General features: G+C 42.1%; 1 long non-coding RNA gene across 1 annotated transcript; it reads right to left on the bottom strand.

Annotated features, from left to right (window-relative positions):
• On the bottom strand, nucleotides 1-23813 carry LOC140850196 (uncharacterized). Its single transcript, XR_012132881.1, has 3 exons — nucleotides 23635-23813; nucleotides 16161-16327; nucleotides 1-889 (listed from the first exon to the last, which is right to left on the bottom strand). It is a non-coding gene; the product is annotated as an uncharacterized lncRNA (long non-coding RNA).
• Nucleotides 23814-27382: the final 3569 nt, after the last annotated feature.

Raw genomic sequence — 27382 nt, 5'->3', positions numbered from 1 at the left:
GTTGAAAATTACAAAATGTTGCTTAAGGAAATCAAAAAAGACCTAACTAAATGGAGAAACATAGGGTATCAGCAGCTGTAAGACTCAACACGGTAAAGATGTCAATTCTCCCTGAATTGATCTATCGATTTAATGTAATGTCTATGAAAACCATAGCAAATTTTTGTAGATATAGACAAATTTATTCTATTTATATGGAAAGGCACACATCCTAAAATAGCTAAAATAATCTTGAAAAAGAATATAGTGGGAAGAGTCACTTTACCTGATATTAATGCTTAATGTATTGCTACAATAATCAAAAGAGTGTGCTACTGATGGAGGGATAGACAAAGATAAATGGAACAGACTAAGGGACCCTAAATGATACTCACACACATACTCTTAACTGTGTTTTTTTTTATAGAAGTGTAAACAAAATTCAAAATGGAGGAAGGATAGAGTTTTCACAAATGATGCTGGAGCAATTTGACATCCGTAGGGAAAAAAATGAACCTTGATCTAAACCTCATACTTAATTAAAAAATTAACTCAAAATGGATCACAGATTTAATATAAAAAGTACTGTTGTTTTCAAGGTGTGATCGTTGAAGAAAACTGGATAGAAGATACATAAAATCTCTCTATTATTTCTTACAATTGCATGTGAATCTACACATCTTAAGTTAAAAGTTTAATTAAAACAATTAAATGTTGACAATACTTTCAGTCCTCTAAATTTTCTTTAATCCTTTATTGATCCATAAAGTCTTAGAATCCATAAGTCTTAGAGTCCCCAGCCTAAAGCATGTAAAGCACTGGGTGATCTTGGTGAAAGAGGTCTACTTCCAAGCTGCATGGATGTTCATGCACCTCCTCGGCTCCTTAGCTCCCATCAGCTTGTGGTGATCTAGGAGAACCCAGAAAAAGAGTATGGATGAATCAGCACAGTCCCTACTGCTTTGAGGACACACAGATTAAAGATCTTACTTTGTGATCTTACTATGCGCCACACACATCACATACCTCATCTCATTTCAGCCTCACAAGAAATGAGTGATTTCAGAGCCTGCCTTCTTCACTACCACATACCACCACTCTGGAACACCCATGCTCATACTGGACATATTCCAGACCCCTCTGTACAACATTTGAAATGAAAATCTACCCAAAGAAGACAGTATCTAACTGGTGTACTCACCTCACAGCTGGAGTTGCACTATGTACATGTTGTAATCCTGAAACAACCGACTTCAGCCCCAACAGCATCAAGGTCCTACTGCATTTTAGCATTTAGACATACAGTTCCATCTGCTTAGATGGGAAACACAGGCATCTTCTGCAGCAACTAACTTTATTCCTAGTTTCACAGTCATTGGGTTTTGTTTTTAACTCCTTTATTAAGGTATAATTTACATATCATAAAATCCAGTCACGGTAACTTTACGTGAATGGTTTTGGTCAGTGCATGGAGTTGTGCAATCATCACCAGTTGGAGAACATATCCGTCATCCCCCCAAGTTCCTATTGTGCCTGTTTATAGTTATTCTTTACTCCTACCTCCTCTCTCAGGCAACCAACGACTGATTTGCATTCTGTCTCTAAATTTGCCATTTCTAGAGTTTCACATGAATGGAATCATACAATATGTAGTCTTTTGCTTCAGCTTTTTTTTACTTAACATCACGCTCTTGCAGTTTGTGCATGTTGTATCATATATTGTAACTTGTTCCTTCTCATTGTGGAATAGTATTCCATTGCATGAATATGCCATATTTTGTTTATCCACTCACCAGTTGATGGATATGTTTCACTATCATGAATAATTCTGCAATGAACATTCACAAGCCTACTTTTATGCAGACATAATATTTAATTGTTTCTTGGAGAGATTAATAGGAGTGCAGTTGCTGTATTTTATTATAAGTATATATTTAACTTCTTAAGAAACTGCCAAATATTTTCCAGAGAGTGTACCTCTATTTTTTCAAAAATAAACATTAAAATACAAAAAGCAAAAAGAAAACAAAAATGTTTCTCAATTCTACTGTTCATGAAACCCCAGCTAACATTTACTTTAAATAAAATGTATATATAATGTAAGATAATTTAGATAGTCCAAAAAGGATTTTTAAAAAACACTTCCTCTTATCCCTATACTATCCCTGTAAGATAAGTACTATTAACAATTTATACGTTACCTCTGCAGAAAAATTTTATGCATATATGATATTTTAAAAATATGGGTCTAGTGACCTTAAAGGATACCATTATACACATCGTTTAACATTTTTTCAGTTAACATATTTTGGATATATTCTTCCTATATCAGTGCATAAAATGCCACCTTCTCATCTTTCTTTGATTTTTAACAGCTTTACTGGGGTATAATTGATCTACAATAAAATGTACATTTTAAAGTATACAATTCGATAAATTTAAATTATGTGTGCACCCATGAAACCATCATTGTGGTCAAGTTAATGAACACACCCATCGCTTCCCAAAAGTTACCTCAAACTCTTTTGCAATCTTTCTCTTTCTTGCTTTTTTGCTCTTTTCCCTGTCCACAGGCAGCCATTCATCTATGTTCTGTCATCACGCTTCTGTCTAGAATTTATATAAATGGAATCCTAAATTATGTACTCTTTTCTTCTTTGGATTCTTTCAACTAGAATTTTGAAAAATTCATTGATGCATTTCAATAGTTCATTCCTTTCTACTGTTGACAGTAAACTATTGTATAGATATGCCACGTTTGTTTACCCCTTTACCCACTAATAGATGTTGCATTGATTCAAGGTCTTGACTGTTACAAATAGTTGCTATGGCATTTGTGTATAAACTCTTATAGTTTGGACATATGTTTGGGTGAAGTACCTAGGAGTAAAAGAACTGAAATATATGTAAGCATGTTTAGCTTTTTAAGAAACTGCCAAACTGCTCTCCAAAGTAGTGCTCTATTTTACATTTCCACTTGTAGTTCATGAGAGTTCCAGTTGCTCTACATTCTGTTCATGCCTGTAGATTTTGATTTGATTTCTTTTTTATATTTTCAATGTCTAACATTTTGAGCATATGGAAGGCAATTATAATAACTGTTTCAAAGTTTTTGTCTTCTAATTCTCACATCTGCTTAGATTTTGCATTTCTTGCAATTGATTGTGTTTCCTTTGTCACTGCATGCCTGGTAATCTTTGACTAAGTGCCAGACATTATATGCTTTACTTTGATAAGTGCTGTATGTTTTGTATTTCTATAAATATTTTTTAGCTTTGTTCTGGGACATAGTTGAATTATTTGTGGACCTCTGATTCATTTGGGCCTTGTTTTTAAGATGGTTAGATCAGAGCTTTTAAGATCAGAGCTGTGTTTAGTCTGAGGCTGAATACTCCCCACTACTGCAAGCCCCTTCTAGAATACTCTTCCCAGTTTCCTGTGAGTTAGGAGATTTTCTAGTCTAGGAGGTAGGAACAGGTACTAGTCCAAGTCCCGTGTGAGTGCTGTCTGCTCTTTCCTCTAACTCTTCTGGATGGTTCTATCCGCAGTTTGGGGTAGTTTCTTTACCCATATGTGCTCCTCAGTGTTCTGCTAAATTTTTGAGGGGAAACTACTTTCGGTTTCCAGACTCCTCTCGGCACAATTCTCTCCTCTCCGACATTCTGTGCTGTAGAATCTAGCTGCTTTGGTCTCCCACACTCTCAGCTTCATCTCTTTGACTCAGGTATCCAGTATTATGAACTCATTATAATTTATTTACCAGTTTCCTATTGTCAGATATATTTGGCATCATTGTATTGTTACTCTCTTATAAACTATAACCAAGACTATCCTCATACATATATATTCACAGATTCTTATAAATACAACCACAACTCAGGGCCATCTGTACCAGGAAAGTTATTAGCTGAATTGATATATGCCCGTTTCATTATAATAGATAATACTAAAGTATCTTCCCAAAAGTTGCTAACTTATGCTTCATGGAAAGTGTATGAAAATGATTTTTCGGTCCACATCCTTACCCACAAGGGGTACAATCAAATCTAAGATTTTTGCTAATCTTACTGGTGAAAAAAATGGTATCCTATTTTTGTTTAATTTGCATTTCTTCAGTCATGCATGAAGCTTAGCATCTCTTTATGTGTTTGTTGGCTGCCCCAGTTCCACCCAGATAGCGCTGTGGACAGGTGACTCAGAAGCACACACCTCCTTTGTAACAACTTGCGCTTTATTCTCTTATGGCTTATCTCCCTCAGCAACACACATCAGTGTATTTCCTGATTTCTAGGGATGCCTAGACCTTGAGTTCTGTGCCCTCACTCTGGAACTCTAGAGGGACACTTCTGTCTAATTTCATCTGTGAACCACTGTCACAGTACAAGTAATATCAATTACCAACTTCAGGTGGCTACAAGAGAGCCACATTTCTCTATGGTTTCCTTAAAAGACAGATCTCTTGAATATCTAGAAATCACTGACCTCCAGCTTTCTGAGTCAACCGTGCTCACAGCAGTAATGACCACAGCTACTGCCATTATTACTGAAAATCCAGTTTGGGCCTAAGCCCTGTCACATCAAAACATTTAGAACTTTGGTAGTTTCCTGGCCCAGTGGCTGAAGAGATTGGCAGGAAAGGACCTGGAATTCATCAGTTCTAGACCCATGACAGTAGGATTTTAGCCTGTATGAAATATCTAAAGTCAGCATCTGCTCAGCTTTGAATACACACATTACACTCATTCGGATGGCAAGAGGCACGAGAGTCCCAGAAGCAGGGGCGGAAAATTGGATTAGGTGACTCTTAACACAGTCTCTGACTTTACCTAAGGTAAACATTCTGTGCTCTCAGCTATCCTAGCTGTCGTGCTACCCCCGTCATCTTCCAGATACGCAACAAACTCCTGGGATTCAAGGTCTTCCACCAATTTATACACACTTGTTGAAGGCTACCCTCTCTCCTCAAGGTACATCTTAGCCACACCCTGTTTCTTCTTCACAAGCCTTTAGACAAGATCCCTTTTCCAGCCTTGTCTGTCATGCCTTCCCAGGGTCATCTGACTAATCACACTATATCTTCTCCATCTTTTGATTTACTTGGAAGTAAAAAGTCACTTTTCCCAGGAAGAAAGCAAAGATTCACTCCAAGGAAACAAGCTGGAAACAAATCAACAAAACTCTTATCCTGATCAGCTTTTCTCCTATCAGTTTTCACAGCATTACTTACATACCGCTAGAAATACATTGATCCATGGGTAGTAATAACAGAAGTTATCTACCACTAATGTGCATTATCTTTTACTTCTGCATGCCTCCTGTAAATTAGTTATTAATACCTAATTTTTAAGATGAGCCAGGTAAGGATAATTTAAACTAGGTCAAAGTCATGCACCTAGAAAATGGCAGGGCCAGGTCTATCAGATACACGGTGCTCTATACTGCAGTGTTTACTCTGCGCACAGCACTGTGGGCTACAGAGAAACACAATCTTTCCCTTATTAAACCATGAGGGTTTAATTTTATTGAGGAGATGACTTTGATGGAGAATTAAACAACACTGCAAGATTACATTGCTGGAGAGATAAGGCATACAATGATTAGTAACTGCTGGGTTTATAGGACAGAGAGCAGAATGGCTAGGGAAGGCTTCATGGGAGACATCAGACTTGAGTTGCTCTGCAAGGGTGCATTTTGGGGAATTTGTTAGGTATTTGGAGAGAATTACAAGATGGAAGAGAGATGACTGAGAAGGGCACTTAAGGGATATAATAGGGACTCTGTCTACACAGAAATATGCACATGCACAGACTTCTGTACTCAGCCAAGTTACTTCACAAAATGATGTTTCTTCTCACTGCTTGCAAAGAATGAGCACATTTGGCAAATGCTCATGTCTCTGGGGATCAATTCATTACAATTTATTTGTTCTTTCTAAGATACTCATAAGCCTGGCCCTGAAGACAACGTTAGACATCTTCAGTGAGAAAAAAACTATACTCAGTGTTACTCTGTGTGGTGGGTCTGCAGAGCAGGACTGGAGCTGCTTATTCCAGTATTAGAGACAATGTTCTTATGGCCCATTTTGCCACCTACTTCTCTGCCAAGGTGGCTTCTACACTGTGTCAAGGCTGGAAGTACAGGTTTTTTTGAACACCACCTTCAGACATCACCTCCTTAAGGAGTTGTGAGAACTTAGACATGGGTCACTGATCATAGAATATGCTGGAGGGACCGTTATCAATCATTAAAGTGGAGGTTTTCAAACTGCTCTTTGGACACTTCAAGAGCCCCTGTGCCATGCTGGCCAGAGGGTTCTAGGAGGACGGCACACACTGCTTTGTCAGCTCTCCATCCCTGTTCCTGCAAAAGCCATGCAGCTTTTATTCACTGAATTTGCTTGTGCTTCTGCACAAAATACAATTCTTATTTAAAAACCTTAAAAATGAAGTTTGCAGAAAGCTCATTTTGTTCTCCTCTTTCATGCAGTAGACAAAGCCCAAGGCCCAATGAGGTGAGGTGCCTGCTCAAATCAGCTACGTGGAGGCTAAACAGGATCGAGGTCTCCAGGTTGCTTGTTGTCTCTTCTGAAGCTTGATGCGTGACCACTACCTCTGGGAATTACGTGTTTGGTACCACCAATCTCACCAGGAGATCAGTGACACAGCATTCAGATTCAAAAAGGAATTCCTGCTCTATTTTCTTCTCCCATTTCCCCTCCTCCTCTTCCTTCTCTTCCTCTTCCTCACTCACTTTTTCTTTCTATTCTTCCTCTATGTCCTCCTCCTCCTCCTCCTTCTTTACTTGGGTGAGGACCTTTTCCAAGGCTCTTTGATTGCACAGAGCATGGGAATCAATGCATCGTAAAATTACTTACCCCCTTCCTATATCCCACGCTTCCTACCTCTTGTCACCCAGCTGTCCAATCAATGCATAAGGAAACATTAATGGGGCACTGGGAGGTCAGCGATTGATGGTGTTTGCGGACGGACGGCAAGCTGGTGGGCTTGGCTCCTCCCATGGAGTTGGATCTTCCCATCACTCCTTCAGCCTTGGCAGCAGCTGTCCTTGCTCTTCACACCTTCTGCCTTTGTCAGGCGTCCCATCCTCTACCTCTTGAATCAGTAATTAGGCCCCTGCAGCCAGATAGCCGAAATGCTTGAAAACTGTGGAGCCTACAGTGGTAGACAGAAGTTCAAAGCCTTCCTACCTGTTGAGGCCTGAGCCCAAGTTCTCAATAGCTGATGAAGTCAGCAATGTTTAATGGCAAACACAGTGAGTGAAACAATAGCCTCTAGGTTAGAATACAGGCCTTGGCAGGCATGTGACAGACAAGGTTTGGTACATGCTCAAGGAGGTGTTGAAAGCTCCGTTAATTGTGTGACTTGATACAGATTGGCACTTTCTTCATTAGTGACAAAGTGGGCTAAGCGGAACTTCGTATTCTTTTTTATTAAGCTTAATTACTGATGGTGCTCCAGTATCCAGCCTCTGGATAGAGGTTGCAAAAGGATTGATTGTATCATTAAACATCCGGAATGCCAACTGCATTCAGAGACCTTGAATTAAATAAAAATGTCCTGAGCACCCACTGTGTATGGACTTTTTTTGAAAATACCAGACTGGCTTTATTTTCAATTTTCTACCTATTCACAAAACTGCTCTTATTTTCAATCTAATTTAGCAAGAATTTATTGCTTACCGATTTTGTGCTAAGTTCTATTTGGTATAGCATAATTTCATGAGCACAAGCTTAGAATTAGAAAGACTTGATACAAATTCTGATCTTGATATGTAATAGTTACATGACTTTAAGAACTTTCTGGAATCTCAGATTCCCTATCTGAGAAAGGGGGATGATAATGTTCATCTTTCAGGATTTTGTTAAAATTGTGTCTTAATGTATGAATGACACTCAGTGTAGAAGTTAGTAGCCATCCAATAAGTGATGATCTTATTATCTTAGGCACTGTGAGGATTCCAGAAATGAGCAAGACATAACTCCTACCCTTAATGAATTTAAAATACATATGTATTTTTCATACTAATTCCTACTAATAATTATAATCATAAATGCCAGATCTGAGTAAGGGTGACTTGAGACATTTTTGCCATTTAAGCTTTAATTTGTTTCTCCATTTATTCTCAAGACTAGCCAGTTTTGTACTTCTGTTTTGTAAGAGGCAAGGCTATACTAATTACCAAGGGGGGAACTCTTATTAACTTTCAATAGCATTGTTTTTATCATGGTTGGCCTAGCATATATAGAGACTACAGAAGAATTTGTGACTCAGGTTAAATGTTTATAAAATAAAGTTCAACTGAACTTTGGTCATTTTTTATGCTTTAAACTAGGACATTACTGTATTTTTCAGTGACAGGAACCAACTCAAACTAGCTTAAGCCAATTATTTTATATAGCAGAGCATCATCTATACTTAGAGAAGGAGTTTCAAGATTAGTCAAACATAACAAACAAAATATTCCTGTCATTGAACCAGTTCCCCTAACCAAGGGGATGGTGGGTCTTTGGTTGGCCAGGCTTGAGTCAGATGCTTCCCCTTTGTTGATGGATGGCGGAAAACAATAATCATCTCACTTGAACCAGTTCTGTCTGGTGGAGCACATGCTCTCAGAGAGTTGAAACACCCAGAGGAGGACCTGGCTTCTTAAGAACCTTCTTCAAAGCCTCATTGATGGTTCAAATTTAAGTGAGGCCTTAAGGGTATCTTTCTGTAGGAATCCTACTACCTTGGAGAAAGCTGAAGACTTGAGCAGCCCATCCGAGTATACTACACAAAGGTTTCGGAGAGATGTCATTCCACTGACTCTACTCTGGGAAGATGAGCTGCGTTTCCTCGAGCAAAAATCCAAGTACCAGAATTAACATTAGACAGAAGAGCAATGTAAAAAGTCAAACAACCCCTTGCTCCTGCACAGGTCTGTGTGTCATGGGCACACTAAGCTTTTGGAATTTTCTTACAAGCCTGGGCTATATCTGATCTCCTCTTCAGCTCACCACCACCACACCAAATGATTCCCCTTCTTTCCCTAAATTGTTCGAGCTACCCTACTATATTATCTGAAAGTCATACCCTCAGGGTCTTCCTCAGGGGTTTTATTGAGGATGGAATCATTAGAATCCTAGATTGAGTGACGAAAATGAAATGTTTCTGGAGTTGGTTTTGACACCAGCAAACTGCACAAAAAAATGTTGAACCCTCTCAGTTTAGAGAATCAACTTTAAAATCAGGGAATCAGATATGGCATGTAAGATTCCTTTGGGGTAACTTAAAGGGCCTGGCAAATAGCATGTACTTGATGAGGGCTGGTGGATGTCTTTGCTCCACCTTTCCTTCTCCCAGATTTACATTCCATGTTTCAGTGTCTGATGGATCTGTTGGCCTATTCACCCATTATCAGGAAAAAGAGAGAAGGGAGTGGAATCCAGGACAATAGGATTTTAATTGGGAGGAAGGAAGTCTAAGGGTTTATTTATTTTGCTTTGCTTTTGTCTTCTATATAAAGGAAGGGGATGAAATTTGTTTCTGGGTTGCTCTAGTGTTTAACAGAGCACATTGGAGGTAACATAATTCCCTCAAGAACTGGCAGAAATATATATATATTTTAAAAGGCTTTGAACTTCCATAAAACAGGAAATCATCATTCCAACTAATTTCATCTAGGTCTGAAGAGGCTGGGTGACCCTAGCTAACATCTGAGTCACACATGCATGGCACCAGCATGGAGCATAAGAGCTACACCTGGTAGGTGGCTTAGTTTCAGGGCTGCATAGAGGCCTGGCGTGCCCAGGAATGGCCACAGGTTCCGGTCCAGCCCAGATGCCAGCCTCACGGGTACTGGTCCACTTAGTACTTTTTCATTTTCCAAGCCTTTTCCAAGTTGATTAAAGTGGTTGACCTTCCCTTTATTTACTTACACACAAGGAATTTCAGATTCTAGAACATTATTATTATTAATGTTATTCCAATTGTCTCTTTGTAGTTGCTTATGATGTATAAAAATGGAGATGGGACCATGCTACCTACCTCCTTACCCACCTATAAGTGCACCTGGTATATCGAGTACGTTAACTGATGGGGCTATATCATCACTAGCAGTCATTGTCAGTAAGTGAGGAGGCACCTGATGGCTGCTTGACCAGCTTTTGGTTGTAGTCCTGGGGCTTGGCTGGAGCTGCAGTTCTCTTGCAGGCCTTGTATTTTAGTGGTGATGCCCCCTCCCTGTATTTCCATATTGTCATACTCAACTGACATCTGTCCAGGTCAACCAGTTCTTCAGCTCGGCTCTTTCCACTAGGGCTGGATGCATCTTGAACTATAATGGTTCATTGTAAGCAACTGACATATATCAGATAGTGTAAGGAAGGTAAAAAACACTGGGAATTTGAAACAGCGAGAAAGCAATAATTCCCTTGAGGAAGGCAGAAATGAAGACGCAAAGAAAGTAAGTGGCTGGACAAATGTAAATTGCTCCTTTCCTTTATCTGCCTTATAAAGAAGTTCCAATGTCCCAGAACACTACGCCAAGCCTGCCTTTGGCTATACAATTGTTCCCTGACCTTTCTCCCCACTGAGCCCCAGCACTGTTGGTCCTGCCATCATGCCCTCCCCACTGCCTTCAAACATTTTAAATTCTACCTGTTCTTCAAAGCAAAGACGCTTTCCCAGCAAGACTGTAAGCTCCGAGAGGGCAGAGCCATCTGCCTTCTTTGAAATATTGTATTTGTGGTCACTGTTTAACAGTAGAACTAAGGGTTGCTCGCTGTTTTACCCAAGTGTATGAACACCTTGAAGACAGCAAATACTTCAGTACTTGGTCCCCTTCCAGAGCAATGGCTTCTCAGTAAATACTTGCTGATGAAAGAATGGTCTGTTTGGAGGCCTCATTTATGAGCTGGGTACAGGTTCAGAGTTCTCAGCACTCAGTATTGCGGCTCTCTGTTAATGACCAGCAGCCTGGTCGGCCCCTTCTAAACAACTGGTGCCAAAGAACAAATCAGCACCTTGGAGCTGCGAGGGGAGGAGCGCAGCCCAGTCCCACAGCCCACTCCCCTCTGCGGAAACAACTCGCTGTGAGCTTCCTACCTGAAGGATACCACCTGCTAAAACTTTAGATTTAATATTGATATTTTCGTGGTTACTGTTTTTTCAAATAGAATCAAACAAACAAAGAGGTTCTGTTAGTTTCAAAGGCAGACATAGCTCACCAGTAGGAGAAATAGGGCTGCAGGTTCTGGTTACACCCCCATGACCTGGAGATCTAATATACTCTCTAAGACTGGTTCCTTATATCTAAAACAGGCTGCCGAGAGGGTGAGGAAAGGTGATCTGCGGGCTGGCCCTTCAGTGCTGCAGACCCTTCTGAGCTTCCAGCAGTGCTACCACCCCCAGAGACATCACCCCGCTACCTGCCCAGGTGATTCAAGGAAGTTCCCAGCATCACTGTGCTGTTTGCTTTGCCTGTGGCCCTCTGCTCACAGATTTCCAGTATTGGCCTCTGGCTCTTTGGTTTGGAGCCCTGCCCAGGTTTCCATCTTGGGACCCTGTCTACCTCTGGGATGTCTAAGCTGCCCTCACTTCCCCTTTCTCCAGCTTCAGGGAGCACACACCTTCCATCGGCCCCACATTGGGGGAAACTTCGTGCTGGGCACACATGAATGGCCCAGAGGAAGAGGATAGAGCCAGCATTGTTAAAGTGTGAATATAAAGTGTGATCTATTAGGGCTGAAGGTGTAGCTGGTCAGAGACCAGCCGGTTCTTGCTTACCTGACTCCTTGACCCTGACGAATGCACCCCGTAAGAGATCCACTTTGTCCGTTTGCACCCGGATTCCTGACGCCCTCTCCCTGTTCCAGCTCCATATGGTGGTTCTTATTCGCCCACATGCAGTCTGGCCTCATTATTCAGTTTTGGCCATGACTCCACTTTTGGCTATAAGTTGGGCTCCTCTTGGCACAGACCCTGGCCTCACCCTCAGGCCTGCAATCTGCCTCCCTGGGCCTGGCCTCATGGCTCCATCAGCTGTCCTTGCAGCCGCCCTTCCCTGGACCTGCCCCGAGGGCCGGAAGGCCCTTTGTCAGCCCAGGGAATCCAGTTAGAGTTATTTTCCAATAAATGTTTCTAGGATTTTCTGAAACCCAGGTTCAAATACATGTAGGAAAGTATAATTCTGATAAAGAGAATCCTTCTATCAATTTAGTAGTTTGAGTGACAGGTCGAACACCATGGGAGAAAGACTGAGGAGGAGAGAAGAGGAGTGCGGAGATATCTGAGAAGGGAGGGAAGAAAGCAGAGCCAAGGATCTTTTAAGCTATTCCTAGGTTTAATTTTTACCCAGAAAACTAACAAAGATGAACTGGGGCCAGAATTTCTTGGTTATAATGTTTCAGAAATAAAGGGTCTGTCAGCCCCAAACTGGTATGAGTCTTGGGCACTGAGTCTGAGCTCAAAGAAGTGGGGGCCTTTTTGTTCCCTCTTATTTCCTTCCTTCCTTCGCTACCTGCCAGCAGTGAAAGGTGGGGTGGTGGGAGGCTGTGTTTTGGGAACTGCACATACTTGATCAAATTGCCTAAAATCCCAGAGGAATCATCTCTTGTTTAGTATCAAATATTAGATACTATGGAATTATGGCTTGTTCTTTCTTCAAGCTGCAGAGAGGCCCACCACAGGATTGTGGGCAACTACCCTTTATTTTGAATCAGCACAGACGCAACAGCGCCTAAAGTGAAGTCAGTCCCCTTTGTGTGCTGCCCCATGGCTCATTTGCTTAACTTTCCAGTGACCAGACTGCCAATGACCCTTAACAGGGTTGAGGTATCCCGGGAGCTGGGTCAGAGATCAGGTAATTATTTGGTGGGTAAGAATGAGAAGGTACTGAGGTGGGCAGGTCTGAGAGCATCAGGTCCACGGGGAGGCCTGGGCTTCTCAGAACCAGATTCAGAGACCCTCCTGGGCACAGTTAACCCTTCCTCTGCCGGCCTCTCTCTTTTCTGATGACACATCCTGTCTTCTATGCTCACATTTTTGATCTACAACTAATAACAAATTTATACTTGGCCAGAGAGATACTCTGTCTCCTTTATCATGTTAATAGAACTAATTTAAATGACCAGAGGACAACTTTATTTTCTTTTCCCCAAGTACCTGTGGGAAGGATGGGCTTATGGCCCATAAGACATGGGGGGACGTTGCTGGCTGCCCACCCAGCATCTTTCCCACCTTCTTCCTTCCTGAGCCCACTTCACTTTAGGCTTCCAGTCAGGTGAGAAGGTAGATTGCACTCTTTAAGCTATTTTGAATTGGGTTTTCTATTATTTGCAGCCCAGGGCAACCTAAGTGACACACTATTTCAAGACTGAATTTCAGTATGCCTCACTCCTCTAATGCTTTCAGCAAGTATTTTATTGAGCACCTCCTTTACACCAGTGCTGCTCTATGTACTCAAAATATGTTAATGAACAAAATGGACATAGAACCCTGTCTCCTTGGGGTTTACATTTCAATGGGGAGAGGCAGAAAATAAACGACATGTAATAAGTCAATGACACAGTAGGTTAGAGCGTACGTAGCACGAAAAAAGAAAAAGGAAGTGTCTCTCTCTAAGTTCACTGGAAGGAGGGCCCTGAGGAGAGGGATCTGGTGCACTTGACTATTTAGGAGATGAGCCCAGAGAGCACAAGTGAGGCAGAAGAGAAACAGGACAGGGCAGGGGGAAATGCCAGGGGGCTCGTGCTGAGCAGTTCACTGTCCCATTGAGCAGAGAGCTCAATCCTGCTGGGCACCCACTGAGAAATTATGGAAAAAAACGTCTCAGAATCCCCCTGAGAACTGGGAAATCTGGGTTATTTATCCACCAATGTGATCCCTCATTAGTTGAAGGGTGCCCCTGAAACGACTACATGCTCCAGCCTTCAAAGCTGCCCCCAGCAGGCTCAGCAGGCCTCTGGAGGTGAAGGACATTCAAGAGGAGCCTGATGGGGAAATCTTTCAGCTTGTGGGGCCCTGCCTACTACAGCTGCAGCTGAGAACCCACAGGGTATCAGCAGTGTCTGCTCCAGCAGGGTAAAGGGGATGGGAGTGCAGATGGGGGTTGGGGGCCTGGCTGCAGTTTTAAATAGGGTGGTCAGGACACGCCTTATTAAGAAGATGACATTTGTGCAAAGACCTGAAGCCTGTGGATATCATCAGGAAAACGTTCCAGTTAGAGGGCAGAGCAGTGCCAAGACCCCAAGCTGGGAGTGAGCCTGAATGGTCTGAGGGCAGTTAAAGGGGCTGGAGTGGAGTCCAGGAATTAAGGGGTGGGGAGTGTTAGAACTGAGGTCAAAGGGGTCACAGGGCCCAGTGAGTGACAGGACATGGAGGATATTGTAAAGGCAGTGGTTTCCATTCTAAATGATATGGGAAGTTGTAATTCTCTGACAGTTAAGAAATTGTCAAGGAGGAAATTAATCCATACTTCCCTTGGGTCTGACTGCGCTGTAGGGTTCTGAAGCCAGACCTCTGTGAAAACAGAACTGAGATGCCAGACGGTCCTCCAAGGTCATCCAGCCTGGGTATGTGGAACAGAAGCAGGTGCCATCTTTTCTCTCTTAAGAACACCTACTGAGTTCTGTTGATAGAAACTTGGCCCTTAGGTTCACTGTCTTTGAGGACTTTTCAGGCTGGCCATTTAGTAGCTTAGGGAGTTGAATGCTGGGCTTTGGGGAGAAGTTCCTGAGATGTAAGACAAAAAAAGAATTTTATCTCTGGCATTACCATCTACATTTACTCTTTGACTTTATGCATCCAGAACTAGGACCACTTACAGATAAGGAACTTTAAGCAAAGCTTATATCCAATTACCAAGTACCCTGATAAATTCTCTAGATCCCAGTTACAAGCGTTGCTCCTGATTCTTGCAGTGTGCCCTGCTGTATTACTGGGCACCCTATTTTCCCTTCTCAGTGTCAGGTTTGTAGCATGTCCATGATGAAAACTTTCTATGATGAAAACTTGACTGTAGGCGATAAACAGTGACATGTTAGGTTAAATAGGAAAAATCAGAATGAATTCCCAATATCAAAAATAGTATTTTTCCAGTTTTTTCATCATCAACTATAGCTTAATAGCTCCTCTCCCTACCTTTTACCTTCAATTCTTATGTATATCTGTTAGAACTCAGATTTTAGTCTCAAATACAGTTTTTTCCCAGAAGGGACCAGGGCAATTTCGAGAGTAGTTATAGAAAAGACTGCTATGTATCCACCAGAGTCTGTTGTCTCCTGTCTAGTTACAGGTTTGCAGCCAGCGCCAAGACAGAACTACAGTTTCCAGCTTCCCTTGCAGTTAGATGTAGCCATGCAACTCATTCTTACTGCAGGATGCGGGCAGACATGATGCACACCTCATCTAGGCATGAAGCAGGCATGCCTTCTCCATACTCTGTGCCTATCAGTTAGATGAAAATGACAGTGAAGATCAGAGGGTGGTAGAGCCCCAAGGTGGAAGGTCCTCAGTCACCACACATAGGAGACCGACCCTCACCAGAAATAGCTGCCTCGCCCCAAAATATGAACAGAAATAAACTTCTATTGTGTTTCAGCCATTCCATATTCTTTGTTTATATATTATCACAACCTAGCTTATTCTATGAAATATGGTTGATTCCCTTTATTGGGACAGGAAAAGATCAGGTAAGGTCTGAAATATCTTTTATATAAAAAGCTAAATTAGGATATTTTTAAAAAGTTGTCAGGGTTGGTACTGAAACAACAAAAGGGACAACTTACAAGTAATGACTTATAGAATACAATAGAATAATACATATTTTATCTTCTGTTAAATATACGCTGTTCCTAAAGTACACCTGACCCTTGAACAATGTAGGTTAGGGGAACCAACCCCCATGCAGTAAAAATCCACATATAACTTTTGGTTCCCCCAGTCTTGACTACTAATAGCCTGCTGTTTATTATTGAAAATCTCCTGAAATTTTTCCAATATATTTGTTGAAAAAAGTCTGTGTAAGTGGACCCTATTGATCACAATAATCTCCTTTGTAATTTCCCAAGTGTAACCTGAAACTGATCCTTATATGCAGAGGACAAGGAGAGGTGGAAGGCAGAGGTCACACCGCTCCAGATGGGTAGGTGGTGGGTTTATAAGCAAGCGAACTCTACTTACAAGGCTTGTCTTGAGTGGCTGCAAGACAGTTGATCTCCTGAATCTCCTGCCAGAATCTTAAAGTTCATACAGAGGCCGTAACTAGGTTCATTCATGTGTAACATCCAGGTGGTCTCCACATCAATTCATTCTTTCAAGGCTGCATTCTTTGGGGGGCCCTCTGGGAGCTGGGAAGGTAACAGGGAGGCACATTCCAAGGACAGGGTTGGGTGCGAGGAGCCTCCAGTTGCTGGGGTCTAGCTCGTGGGTCAGCCAGTGGCAATGTCTTCTTGACGATCTTCTCCAACTGAGTAGTTCAAACCCATGTCATTCAAGAACCAACTGTTAGAGGTATACAATTGTTTCTATGACCAAAGCAAAAGCAAGTTCAACATTGTGTTCCAAGAATATAAATTAACCAAATGTCCTCAGGAGAAAAGGTGAGTATGAAGACTTTACCTCCCAGTTCATAGGGGATGAAAACTCCTCATAGATCCTATTAAATTTCAATAAAATATTAAGAAAGAATATAAATGTATTTACAATGCTAACAAATCAGAGCTATATATTCCAAGGATAGAACAATGGGTTTTGTTAACACTGGCCAAGCAAGACTTAAATAATATATTGTTTTGTGGCGAGACACAAAACCAATAGTACCTGTGGCTGTGTGTGGACCTAAAAAGTCTCACTGATGTAATGAATTAAATTTAACTAGAAAAGAAGGAGGCTCAGCCTGATGAGCAGTGGGTTTGGCTTGAATTGCTTTGGGAGAAACAACAAAGTCCTGTCTTAGGCAATAAACCAGATCCTGTAAGCCTGTTGTCTTTTTCTTTCTATCTAGAGTGATTCTTGTAGCCCTGCAAGGCATCAAATTACGTTACTGAAATGCTAGGAAAGCATCCAAATAAATAGAACCATAACCTAGGAAGATAGTAAGATAAATATGAAATAATAAATTAATGAAACCCTTATGTTGATTTTCTAGAGCAGGATTAAATATTAGTAATATATAGTATGGTATTATTAGTAATACCGTATATTATGTGATAACTGAAATTTTATATAATTTTGTTGCTTACAGGGTTTGAAGTGTTAAAAAAAATCAGTCACTAAATTTGTATATGTTGAAATACTTCAAAACAATTTAAGTTTGCAATCATTATTAACGTTAAGAAAAAAATCATTTATTATATATATATGTATATGTATTAAATTATATATATTTATTAAGTTGACCATCAAAGAAGGTATTCTTTGGTACTTTTCACCAATGGAAATATTTCAGTCTTACTAGAATCTAAACAGAATTAAGTCTTCCTGGACATGAAAAATTATGTAATATGACAAATTACATTAAGAAGCTTATCAATATTGAATAATGAAGTGGGGACAGCTTTTTTACAATGAGAATTTCTAGGATGACCTTGTCACAAGAGACCACTGTGGTAATTCCACCTATAACCATTGATCTTTTTTGCTACAAGCAAATGGACATGCAATTGAGGCCTTAGAGAACACTTTCTTCTAGGCTGAGTCTCCCAGAATGCTTGAGGATCTACAGTATGAGTTGACTCTGGCATTCTCTTTCCACCAGCCTCCAACTGAATCATCCTCTCCTCCCTACCGATGCTGGATCTGGCCCCTGGGGTGTGTTGGACTGAGACCCTTTCATTATGCATCTTCTGAGAAGTCACTAGCCTCATTTGCAGCCTATTTCTTAACAAAGGCCCACATGTCAGAGGAATTATACCTGTGGGTAAGGAAGAGGAGATTAGTTAGGGGTAGAGACACTAACTCTTTTTCACTGGTAGCTATCATCTTATGATCCCTTTTGATCACTCTTCATGTCCTGATCAAAACCACTGGCTTGTCCAGATGGATTCTCTGACCCCTCTTGATGAAAATCCCCTTTTTATAAATTACTGTAAATACTTCATATCCCTGAGTCATCACGGTCAGTTTAGATCTGACTGGTCCTAGCTCCGTTTCTGAACTTCTGGGGCACACAGGGTTGGGACCCCACCATTTAGTTGGGACCACATCCAGAGGACTCAGAGACTAAGTACTTTTGTTTAGCTCAGCTCTGCAGATCAGTCAAAGTCTATGAGAACATTGAGCCCATTTGGGTTTACTGCATTAGAAAGCATTCAGAGTGAATATTGAGGCTTTAGGGCTTCATATTCTGTAGAGCACTTGTCCGTAAACCTGTGCTTCTTTAATTTTTATTTTTTATTGAGATACATGAAAATCTTAATGTACAGCTTGATGAGTACACTCATGAAACTGTCACCCAGATCAAGTTATCAAACACTCTTACTCATTTTTTTATTTCCCTTAACCTGTTTCACACATACCACCCACTCTCTCCCCTACAGCAACCATCAGGCTGTTCTCTGTGGCTACAAGTCTATTTCTGTTTTATTTGTTTTGTTTTGTTTTTAGATTCCACATATAAGTGAAATCACATGGTATCTCTGTTTTCTGTGTCCACTTAGCATAATACCTTCTAGGTCCTTCACATTGTGGAGAATAGCAAGTTTTCATCCTTTTTTTATTGTAGACCTATGCTTTAGAATCAACTGAGGCCACTTATTAAAAGTAAATTCCCAGGCCCTATTCACAATGCTGAATTCTAGGAATGGGGCCTGAGCATCTCAGTTTTTAACAAACTCTCCAGGTGATTCTTACACATACTAAAATTTTGGGGTTACTATTCTAAAGGAAGGAAATGGGACTTTGAATGAATTCAGCCCAGTACAGCTGATTGAATAAATCATCAGCTCCCCTAGGATTCTGTTACCTCTCTTTCAAGCATGTTTAATATTTGTTATCAGTTAAAAATGTTCTATTTCATATTTCTTTTCAAATGATACAATCATGTACCCATTTCACTAAATTAAATTGTCGGTCTTGGCATGGAGTCGGTGTGGTGGGGTTTCAGAGAGTAATCAGGAAATTCTGGGCAAATGGAAACAGAGCATCTCTCCCCCTTAGCACCACTGGATTTTAGTTGGGCTCCTGTGGAGGTACGTTGTGTGAGGTGGCGTCAAGGTCAGACGAGAACTGTTGTCAACAGAGGTGCATAATAAAGGATAAATGTTATACTAGCCAAGTAGGCTAGGCTGTGCTGTAGTGACGACCGCGGTCTATTTCCCACATGCCTAGCCCCCTAAGGTTTCAGGAGACCCTGCAAAAGCGCCTTCCTCCACACACGGCTCAGAACTGCAGGCTGCTTTGGTCTTGTGGGTTTAACCCTTTTACAAGAGGATTCCTTTATGATACAACAGGGGAAGAGAGTGAGAGAAAGTCATATTGGTAATTAAATGCCCTTTCCCACAACCCACCTGCCAGAAGTAGTCACATGGTCTTGCCCACCGGTGGGGGCAGGATGTTGTGTGGACAGACGCGCTGCTGCGGTGGGAAGCGTTTCTGTGACTCACTGGTGTGAGGCGGCGGTTCTCGCTAGGGCAAGAGGACAGATGGACAGAATCTAGGATTCTCATCAGTATCTCATTTTGCCCTCCCCCCTCCCCCTGCCTCTTACTCCTCCTTTTCAGACCTCATTTGTTTTTCTCTCTCTGGGTAATACTTCCTGATTTCTTTTCGTATTGTGCTGATGTTTTTGTGTTATGAAGCAACCTGAATCACTGAAAGATCTTATGGTGCATGGTGCCCACCCAAAGCAATGACGTGCAGTGGTCCCTTATCTGCCCGATCAGAAGACGTGTCTCATGACCGCGCTCCTAAGATGATGCGCTGACTCTGTAACAGGCCTTACCCTTCCGTCAGGTCTGGTTCTGCATTTCCAGCCCCAGCACTCACAGAGCAGTATGCAAAGGAAGCACTTGGTTGGTTTGTTAAACACAGGTTCTCAGGCCTCTTCCTCAAAGACGAGAATTCAGCAGCTCTGGGTGTGACCCAGGATTTGCATTTTAAAAAGGTGGCCTCAACTGATTCTGAAGTAGCATTCTGAAAAGTGCTCTACAGAAAACGAAACACTGGAGCCTAAATATTTAGTCTCCATGCACCCTGTGGACTGACCGTGTTCCCATCTCTGGGTCTTTGCCCGCGCGGTTGTCTCAAGCTGAGTCATTCTTCTCCAGGCCACTTTGCCCCCACAACCTGGCTGGCAATGGCTCACCCTCCAGGTCTCACAGGCATCACCTTCTCTGGGGGGCCTCCTTGACTCAAGCCTTCAAGGTTGGGGCAGGTGTACCTCCCAGGTGTTCCCGTAACAGTCTGTAACGCCTGACCATGACACTGCGGCATGTACTAATTGCCTGATGACCTTTCCTACCCATTACTGGACTATAAGCCGCTTGAATGCTGGAAACATGTCTATCACGTTCATCCGTGGGTCCCATTTTCTAACACAGTGACTGGCACAGTAAGTGCTCAAACAGTGCTCAAGGAAAGAGAAGGGAGAATTCCAATGACTAATTCTACTGACTAATGATTAGGGCAGGGAATCAGGAGGAATGACCCAGCTGGCAGCAGGGTGGTATTCTTTTAAGTTTCAAGAGAATACCTAAGGTGAATTGGGCATTTTATATGGATCAGAAACATATGGTTGTGTTTCATGTCTTCAAACTCACCTGAATTGTAACTGGATCTTCCTATTTATCACCTTCCAAGACCAATAACCTCTGTTTTTAAATAATTTTTACTTTTAAGTGTTGGACTAAAGGCCATATTTCACTTCCCTCACAGACATCACACAAATATAACAAGGACAGCAAGAAATAATAATAAAAATTTTGTCTTCAGTGAAATTAGGAGACTGTGTAATACAACTACAGAATATCTAAAAACACAGTAGAAAGGCAAGAACTTTGGAGAGTGGAGTAAGGCATGACTGTAAAGGGAAACACCCAGATAAGTAAATTCTGTTTGTAAGATCTTTGGAAAGCCTGAAGAGGTAAGTGGAATAAAAATGTGGATGAAAAACAAGGGTATTGGTAAGAAATCCACCAAAGAAGATTAAGAACAATACTTCTCACCTCATAGCTGGGTGTGGATCTTTCCCTCAACCCCAAGAGAGATGGAAGGTTTATTCATTGGTGAAATTAAACCCAAATGGATCTGAGTCATCAAGCACAGAGACAAGGAGAGATTAAAAACTGAAAAGAGGTCTTTATTGAATAGTGAAACTCCCAATTTCCTTCCCCCAGCCAGCAACTAGAATGCCTGAAACAACCTTATACTGTGAAGGCAGAGGATGTTAGGTCTTTCTCTGGAGTAACTAGATGATCCCAGATTTAAGACCTATGGATTTGACAGTTTGTACCAATTACTGACTAAAAAGCTGATTTAAAATCCAATCATTCCACAGGGAAGCCTATTGGTCAAAAATCCATGCCAGTGCACGGGGAAATTCACATCCACTTTTTTCAGTGTCTCATGATTAAATATGAGTGGCAAGGATGCCAAGACAGCTCAAAAGGGGGAAAAGGAGGGTCGTTTAGAAACAAATATTCCTGCAGTAAGTGGATATCTACACAGAATAAAAAGAGACTCAACCATTACCTATTTCATTGACAAAAGGAATATGAGATGGATTGGAGATGTAAATTTAAAAGAAAAACCATGTAGTTTCTAGGAAAATATCTTTACTATTCTTGGGTAGGTAATGATTTCTTAAAGGGAACACAACAAATACAATTAAGAAGCTTGTAGATGAATATCTTTTAAAACATTTATTACTATTTATTTTTCAAACTGAATTTAAACTTTATTTTACTCCTCGAGATGCCACAGGCCCTCATTAGAGACCTTAGCTATAGCACTGCCCCTAATGTGACATTGTTTTTGAAACCTAGTCAGTATTAGAGGATTTTTGTTAAAAGTAACTTGAGACTGAGCTGTTTCGTTTTACTTTCTGCATCTGATTTTTAAAAACCCTTTCTACCATTCGGATACCAACTCTTACTTCTTATAAGTTCTGCCTGGGGTTCTGAATCTAACTCAGCACAAAAGAGTTTATATACTTTGAGATTATAAAGTTTTTATGCTTTTTGGTTTTTAACTTCTTCCAATAAGTTTATGTTTTCATAGTGAGAAACATGTAATAAAGAAAACAGAAGTTAGATGATTTCTACCCTTTCTTGTTCTGTTCTGACATTTATATGATTTGATAATTGCATATCATTTACATATTTTTAAATATTTATGTCTACTTTCTCTCCTAGATTGCAAGCTTCATGAGGGCAAAGACTTAATTTCTTCATCATTGGATTTCCACCCAGTGCCTAGCAAGTGCTTTGTACATGACTCAATAAATGCTTGAATTAATGATGAAGTAGTATGAGGCAGATCTGGAAATCCACTAACTCTCTTAGATTTTCCAAAAGAATCGGAAGGCTCTATGAGTAAAGCTTTGCTCTTTGTAATTTGCATGTCTGTCAGAACATGAGATTTGTGACATCTATTTTGACCGCTCTAGATTCTTTTTGTCTACTTCTTGGTGGCTTCTCCAGTTCATGGTTATGTAACTCTAAAGAAATTTGCCAGATACATGGTTCCAGATAGGTCAAGTGTAACAGTACTGCCTTGCATTGCTTAATGATTATTTCAGGTGGCATGATCAACACATTGTATGCTGAGCAACAGCTGTGAACTTAATACCATGTAGGTGTTATATTGAATAGGAAATAAAAGGCAGGATCTCTGCTTTTAGGATGCCTGTAATGGTAGTTGAGAAGACTACAGGGTTAGGATTTCAGAGGAGAGTTTGAGATAGAGTTTAAGCTTCTAAAGGATTTTTTTTCCACTGTCCTCTTCATATACCACCTAATCACAGTGCAGTGCAGTCACTAGGCTCATGAATTTGCAATACATTTAGTGAAAGGGCCTACTAGGTAGTGGGCAATTGAGGTACATTTAGTGAGAGGGCCCAGTTCTAGGTAGTGGGCATTTGGGGTGAACATTTGAGCCCCTGCACTCCTGGTATTTATAATCTAGTAGGAGGAGACAGACAATATAGAAATAAATGAAACTACAAGGAAAATGTCAGGGAGTAAGTAGTAAGCACTACTCAGAGGAAGTAGAGGGAAATGCATCAACTTTTTTGTTTGAGTGGTTAAGGAAGGTTTCTCTAAAGAATCAGCATTTAAGCTGTGAATAATTAGAGGAATCAGTCATGCAAATACGGAGGTGTAGTAGGGGAGGCACAGTCCAGGCAAGCAGAGGAACCAGCTACTACAAAGGCTTTGAAGCAAGAGCAAACTTGGCCTGTTGGAGGAACTGAAAAGTCCAACAGTTGAAAATTAGCAGGTGATGGGGAGGGGGGAACGAGACAAGTCAGAGAGGTGGGCAGGTCCAGGTCACCCAGGGCAAGCAGCTCGGGGTTACTGTTGGAGTGAAATGCAGAGCCACTGAAGAACTTAAAGCAGGGAGACACATGATATGATTGATGTTTACAAAATATTCCACTGACTAACGTGTGCAGAATGGAAAGCAGTGAAAGCAGAGGCGGGGAAATGCCTAAGCTTACCAGAGGGAGATGCAGGGGACTTGTATTAGATCAGTAGTAGTGGAGAGGTGGAGACACGGATGGCTTCAGGATGTTTTGAAGGTAGAATCCACAGGATCCCCTGATGGCTTTGAGGTAGGGAGAGAGGGAGCCAAAGGAACCAAGGAGAGTGCCCAGGTCACTGAAGTGAGCCACCAGCAGTGCTGTTTGTGAGGCCTGAGTCCAGAAGCCAAGAGAACAAAGTGTTTCAAGGAGATGACAGGGGCTGACTATGTCAAATATTTCTGATATGGAGAAGTAAGATAAGAATAGACAAGTAATCTCTGGGTTTGGTGATATGGAGACAGTTGACAGCAAGGCTTGGGGTCATGGCAAGGAAAGAAGCCCTAGTCCTTTGGATGGAGGGGAGGCACAGGAGCAGTGATTATAGTCAGCCTTTTCAAGAAGTCTGCTATGCAGGGGAGCAGGGGCGCAGGGTAGGAGGTAGGAGCTGGAAGGAATATGGGACTGAGAGTTTCTATTGTTCTCAGGAGAGACACTGGAGCATGCTTGTGTGCTGATTGGGATGAATTAGTAGAGAAAGACCCATAATGCAGAAGAGAGAATGGATAATTTCAGCAATAGATTCTAGCAGAAAGTGAAAGGCTGAGTTATAGGGCAAGAGTAGAGCTATTTCAACTTTGTCAGGAGCAGGGACCCTTTATCCAGACTAATATGAGAGGGAACAGTATGTCCAATGCAGGCAGGTTGGGAGTTTAGATATGGGAAGGAAAAGACAGTTCTTTGTTTAGCGTCTCTTCTATTTTTTAGTGATGTATAAGACAAGGTCAAGGGTGAAAGGGCACAGGTGTGTGAAATTTGAGCAGAGAGAAAAAAATGAGAAACAGTTTTGAAGAATGGAGAATTGTAAATTGCCTACTTTAGTGTCTGTTTGAGATTTGTGGTCATATGTTTTTTATCTAGAAACATTCAGCTGTGGGGATTGTAAGCCCAGAGTAAGCAATAGCACGGTTTAATCAAGCTGGGACTCAGCGGGTTGCTGCTACAGAAGGAAGGAGGGGTTGGTGATTTAAGAGTGTTTACAAAGGGGTGATTATAATGATAATCCATAAATGCTTCACTAGGGAAGAAGGGAAGGACATGAGTCAGTTGACTGACTGTAGCACCAATGGATTCATCATCTGGATGAGGTTAAAGAATTTCTGGAGTCAGAGTATTCAAAGGAAGTGAACTAGAAGTACAAGAGCTGGTGATCAGAGAAAAGGCACTTGAAACTGAGATACCAGAGAAGACCACAAAGTCAAGGGCATGATCTGTGGTGGGATGCATGAGGCAGATGGAGGAGTAGGTCACTGGAAGTGAGGGGGCAGGGGAGGACGGCGGCCTGAGTGGTGGACGGATTATCCACGTGCATTTTGAAACTGCAAAGTACAATGACAGGAGTGGCAGAGGAACAGATGATAGTCTGGTGCTGAAGTCACCGCTGAAGAAGGGAGCACTCGGGGGTTGGTAGTTAGTGGTAACGGGGGCATCATGGAGTGCTTAAAGGACCTGGGGATTTTGAAGGTGGGAGGAAACTGATTTTGAGGTAAAAATGGGAAGCAAGGATTAGTGTGGGAGAGAACAAACATAGCCACCACTTATGAGAGGCAGGATTCAGCAAGCAAAAGGTGGAGATGGGGCTACTGGCACTGTCCACCCGTGAAGGTGCAATTTACATGGGAAGCAGTGTGGACAATACCTTCCTGAGCTGTGCCACACAGCCATAGTGCAAAGGGAAAATTCAGAGAGGCTGAAGATACAGAAGCATTTTCCAGTGACACAGCATGAGTTTCCAAGGGCCCAGTGGAAGGTGTGGACACACAGAGATGCCAGGGGATGAGAACCCAGAGGGTGTGGGTGGCCTGGGAGGCCTGAGCTTCCCATGCTCTGTAAATACTTCATCCACAGATTGACCTAGATTCCTAAACCATTTGTGTTATGCAATGTAATTTTCCCAGTCCTTTGGATTGAAGACAACTTATCTCCAGAACTCTATTTGCAGTCGGCACCAGCCTGAAGTAATTTGTATGCAGGTGTTTTCGAGGCAGACAGTTCCCCAGAACAGTCAAGGTCAGGCAACTGTGTGTGGCTTCTGGCCATCGCTGCTCTCCAGCCTGTCTCCAGAAGCATGTGGGGAAGATCGTGTTACTTGCAGAGATGCCCAGCTGCTTGTGGGGCGCAGTTGTCCCCAATGCTGTCCTCTTGAGCATTTAGCACGCCCTGAGCCTGCATCCGTGAGACAGGTTTACACAGTCTGTGGCCAGCACACAGATTGTCTTTCCTTTCTTTCCAGAGGTGGTGACCAGTTTGGTTTTCCTAGAGTTTTTTGAACTGACAACATCCTGGTAAATGACATTTGCCAGCTTTGAAAACCTTCACAAATGAGGTAATAGTTGTTGAAGTGCTAAAATAGCCCCAAATCCAAAGTTTTAGGTCTCATGGTGTCATGTTCATCCCTCTTTGCCCCACTCACTTATTACAGCTGCAATTCCGTAGTTGTTGGTGGGATTCCATAAATAATTCTCCCAACATGAGACCGTCAGCTCCATGAGGGCAGAGCCCGCGTCTTCCCCTCCTGCTCACCACTGCTCCCGGCACCGGGACTCAAGGGAGGCCTTGTGGATTACAGTGCTGAGTGGACGCCTGCCCCCCCTTCCCATGCCACTGCCTGCCTGGTGGCTTCCCACACTCTCCCTGGACTCAGCGCCCTCAGCTTGTCTCCCAGCTGTGGCTCAGACCTGCTTCACTCACGGGTGCCCTGGGCTCTGAACCACCGCCTGCCTCTGAAAATTAAGCTAGGTCCCCATGCACATTTAGTCTGCTCACAGAAGACCTGCCGGTGACGGCATTCAGGCACCGGCCAGAGAAATCAATCTTACCCTGGGTTCAAGCCCTCATTCTAGCATTTAAGTAGCTGTGAACTTGGGCAGGTGACTCAGCCTCTCTGAACCTCAGTTGTGTGCTTGCAAGATGGTGGTAATAATCTTACCTCCTTCACACAGCTGTTGGGAGGAGTAAGTGAGAGAGTGCCTAGTTGTTTAACCCCATGCCAGCGGTAGGGGAAACTCCCAGTGACTGATGGTTGTGATTATTGTTTCCACGGTATGCTGGCAGCGAGCAGCGTTTCTGGATGAGGAGAAGATGCTAACAGCCCCAGACAGGTACTCCTGCTCTCAGAGATTCAGGAGCCTCTCAACTCCCATCTGAGGATGGGAGAGAGGGGATCTCCTCTCCCTGCCTCTTTGGGAACGCATGCAGAGAACTTCTCCCAGGGTACCGGGTGGGCTCCAAGTGGCAGAAAGCTAAATCTGGTGACTGAATTGTTGAGAACTTTCCCCTGGCAAAAGTTTAAAGGGACAATTCTTTTATCCTTTGCTGACATACAATTTAATGATTATACCTAAAAAGTGAGAAGAAAGTATTTTCTCTATCAGGCTTTTTTTTGTCAAGCACAGAGAAGGAGGTGTCTAGCTACCAGTTTTTATAGAAGGCAGTGAAATGAGATAAACCACGGTAAAAGTTGAAATTCCATGCAATGTCCTTTTTTCCATTCCTGCTCTCAACATGATGCATTGTTCCTCCAACTTGTTTTTATTTTGAGTTTATTGAATGTACACTCATTCAACTACCATCCAGCTCCTGTTAGGTGTCCAGAGTGTCAGGCTTGGTGTGTAGAAGCCAAGACAAGCCAGATGCAGGCTGTTCCTTGTGGCTTCCTGACCCGTGT

Source organism: Manis javanica, chromosome 6 (genome assembly GCF_040802235.1).
Source record: "Manis javanica isolate MJ-LG chromosome 6, MJ_LKY, whole genome shotgun sequence".
Lineage (NCBI taxonomy): Eukaryota > Metazoa > Chordata > Mammalia > Pholidota > Manidae > Manis > Manis javanica.
Note: the sequence above shows the minus strand (reverse complement) of the source record. Positions and strands in the feature narration are given on the sequence as shown.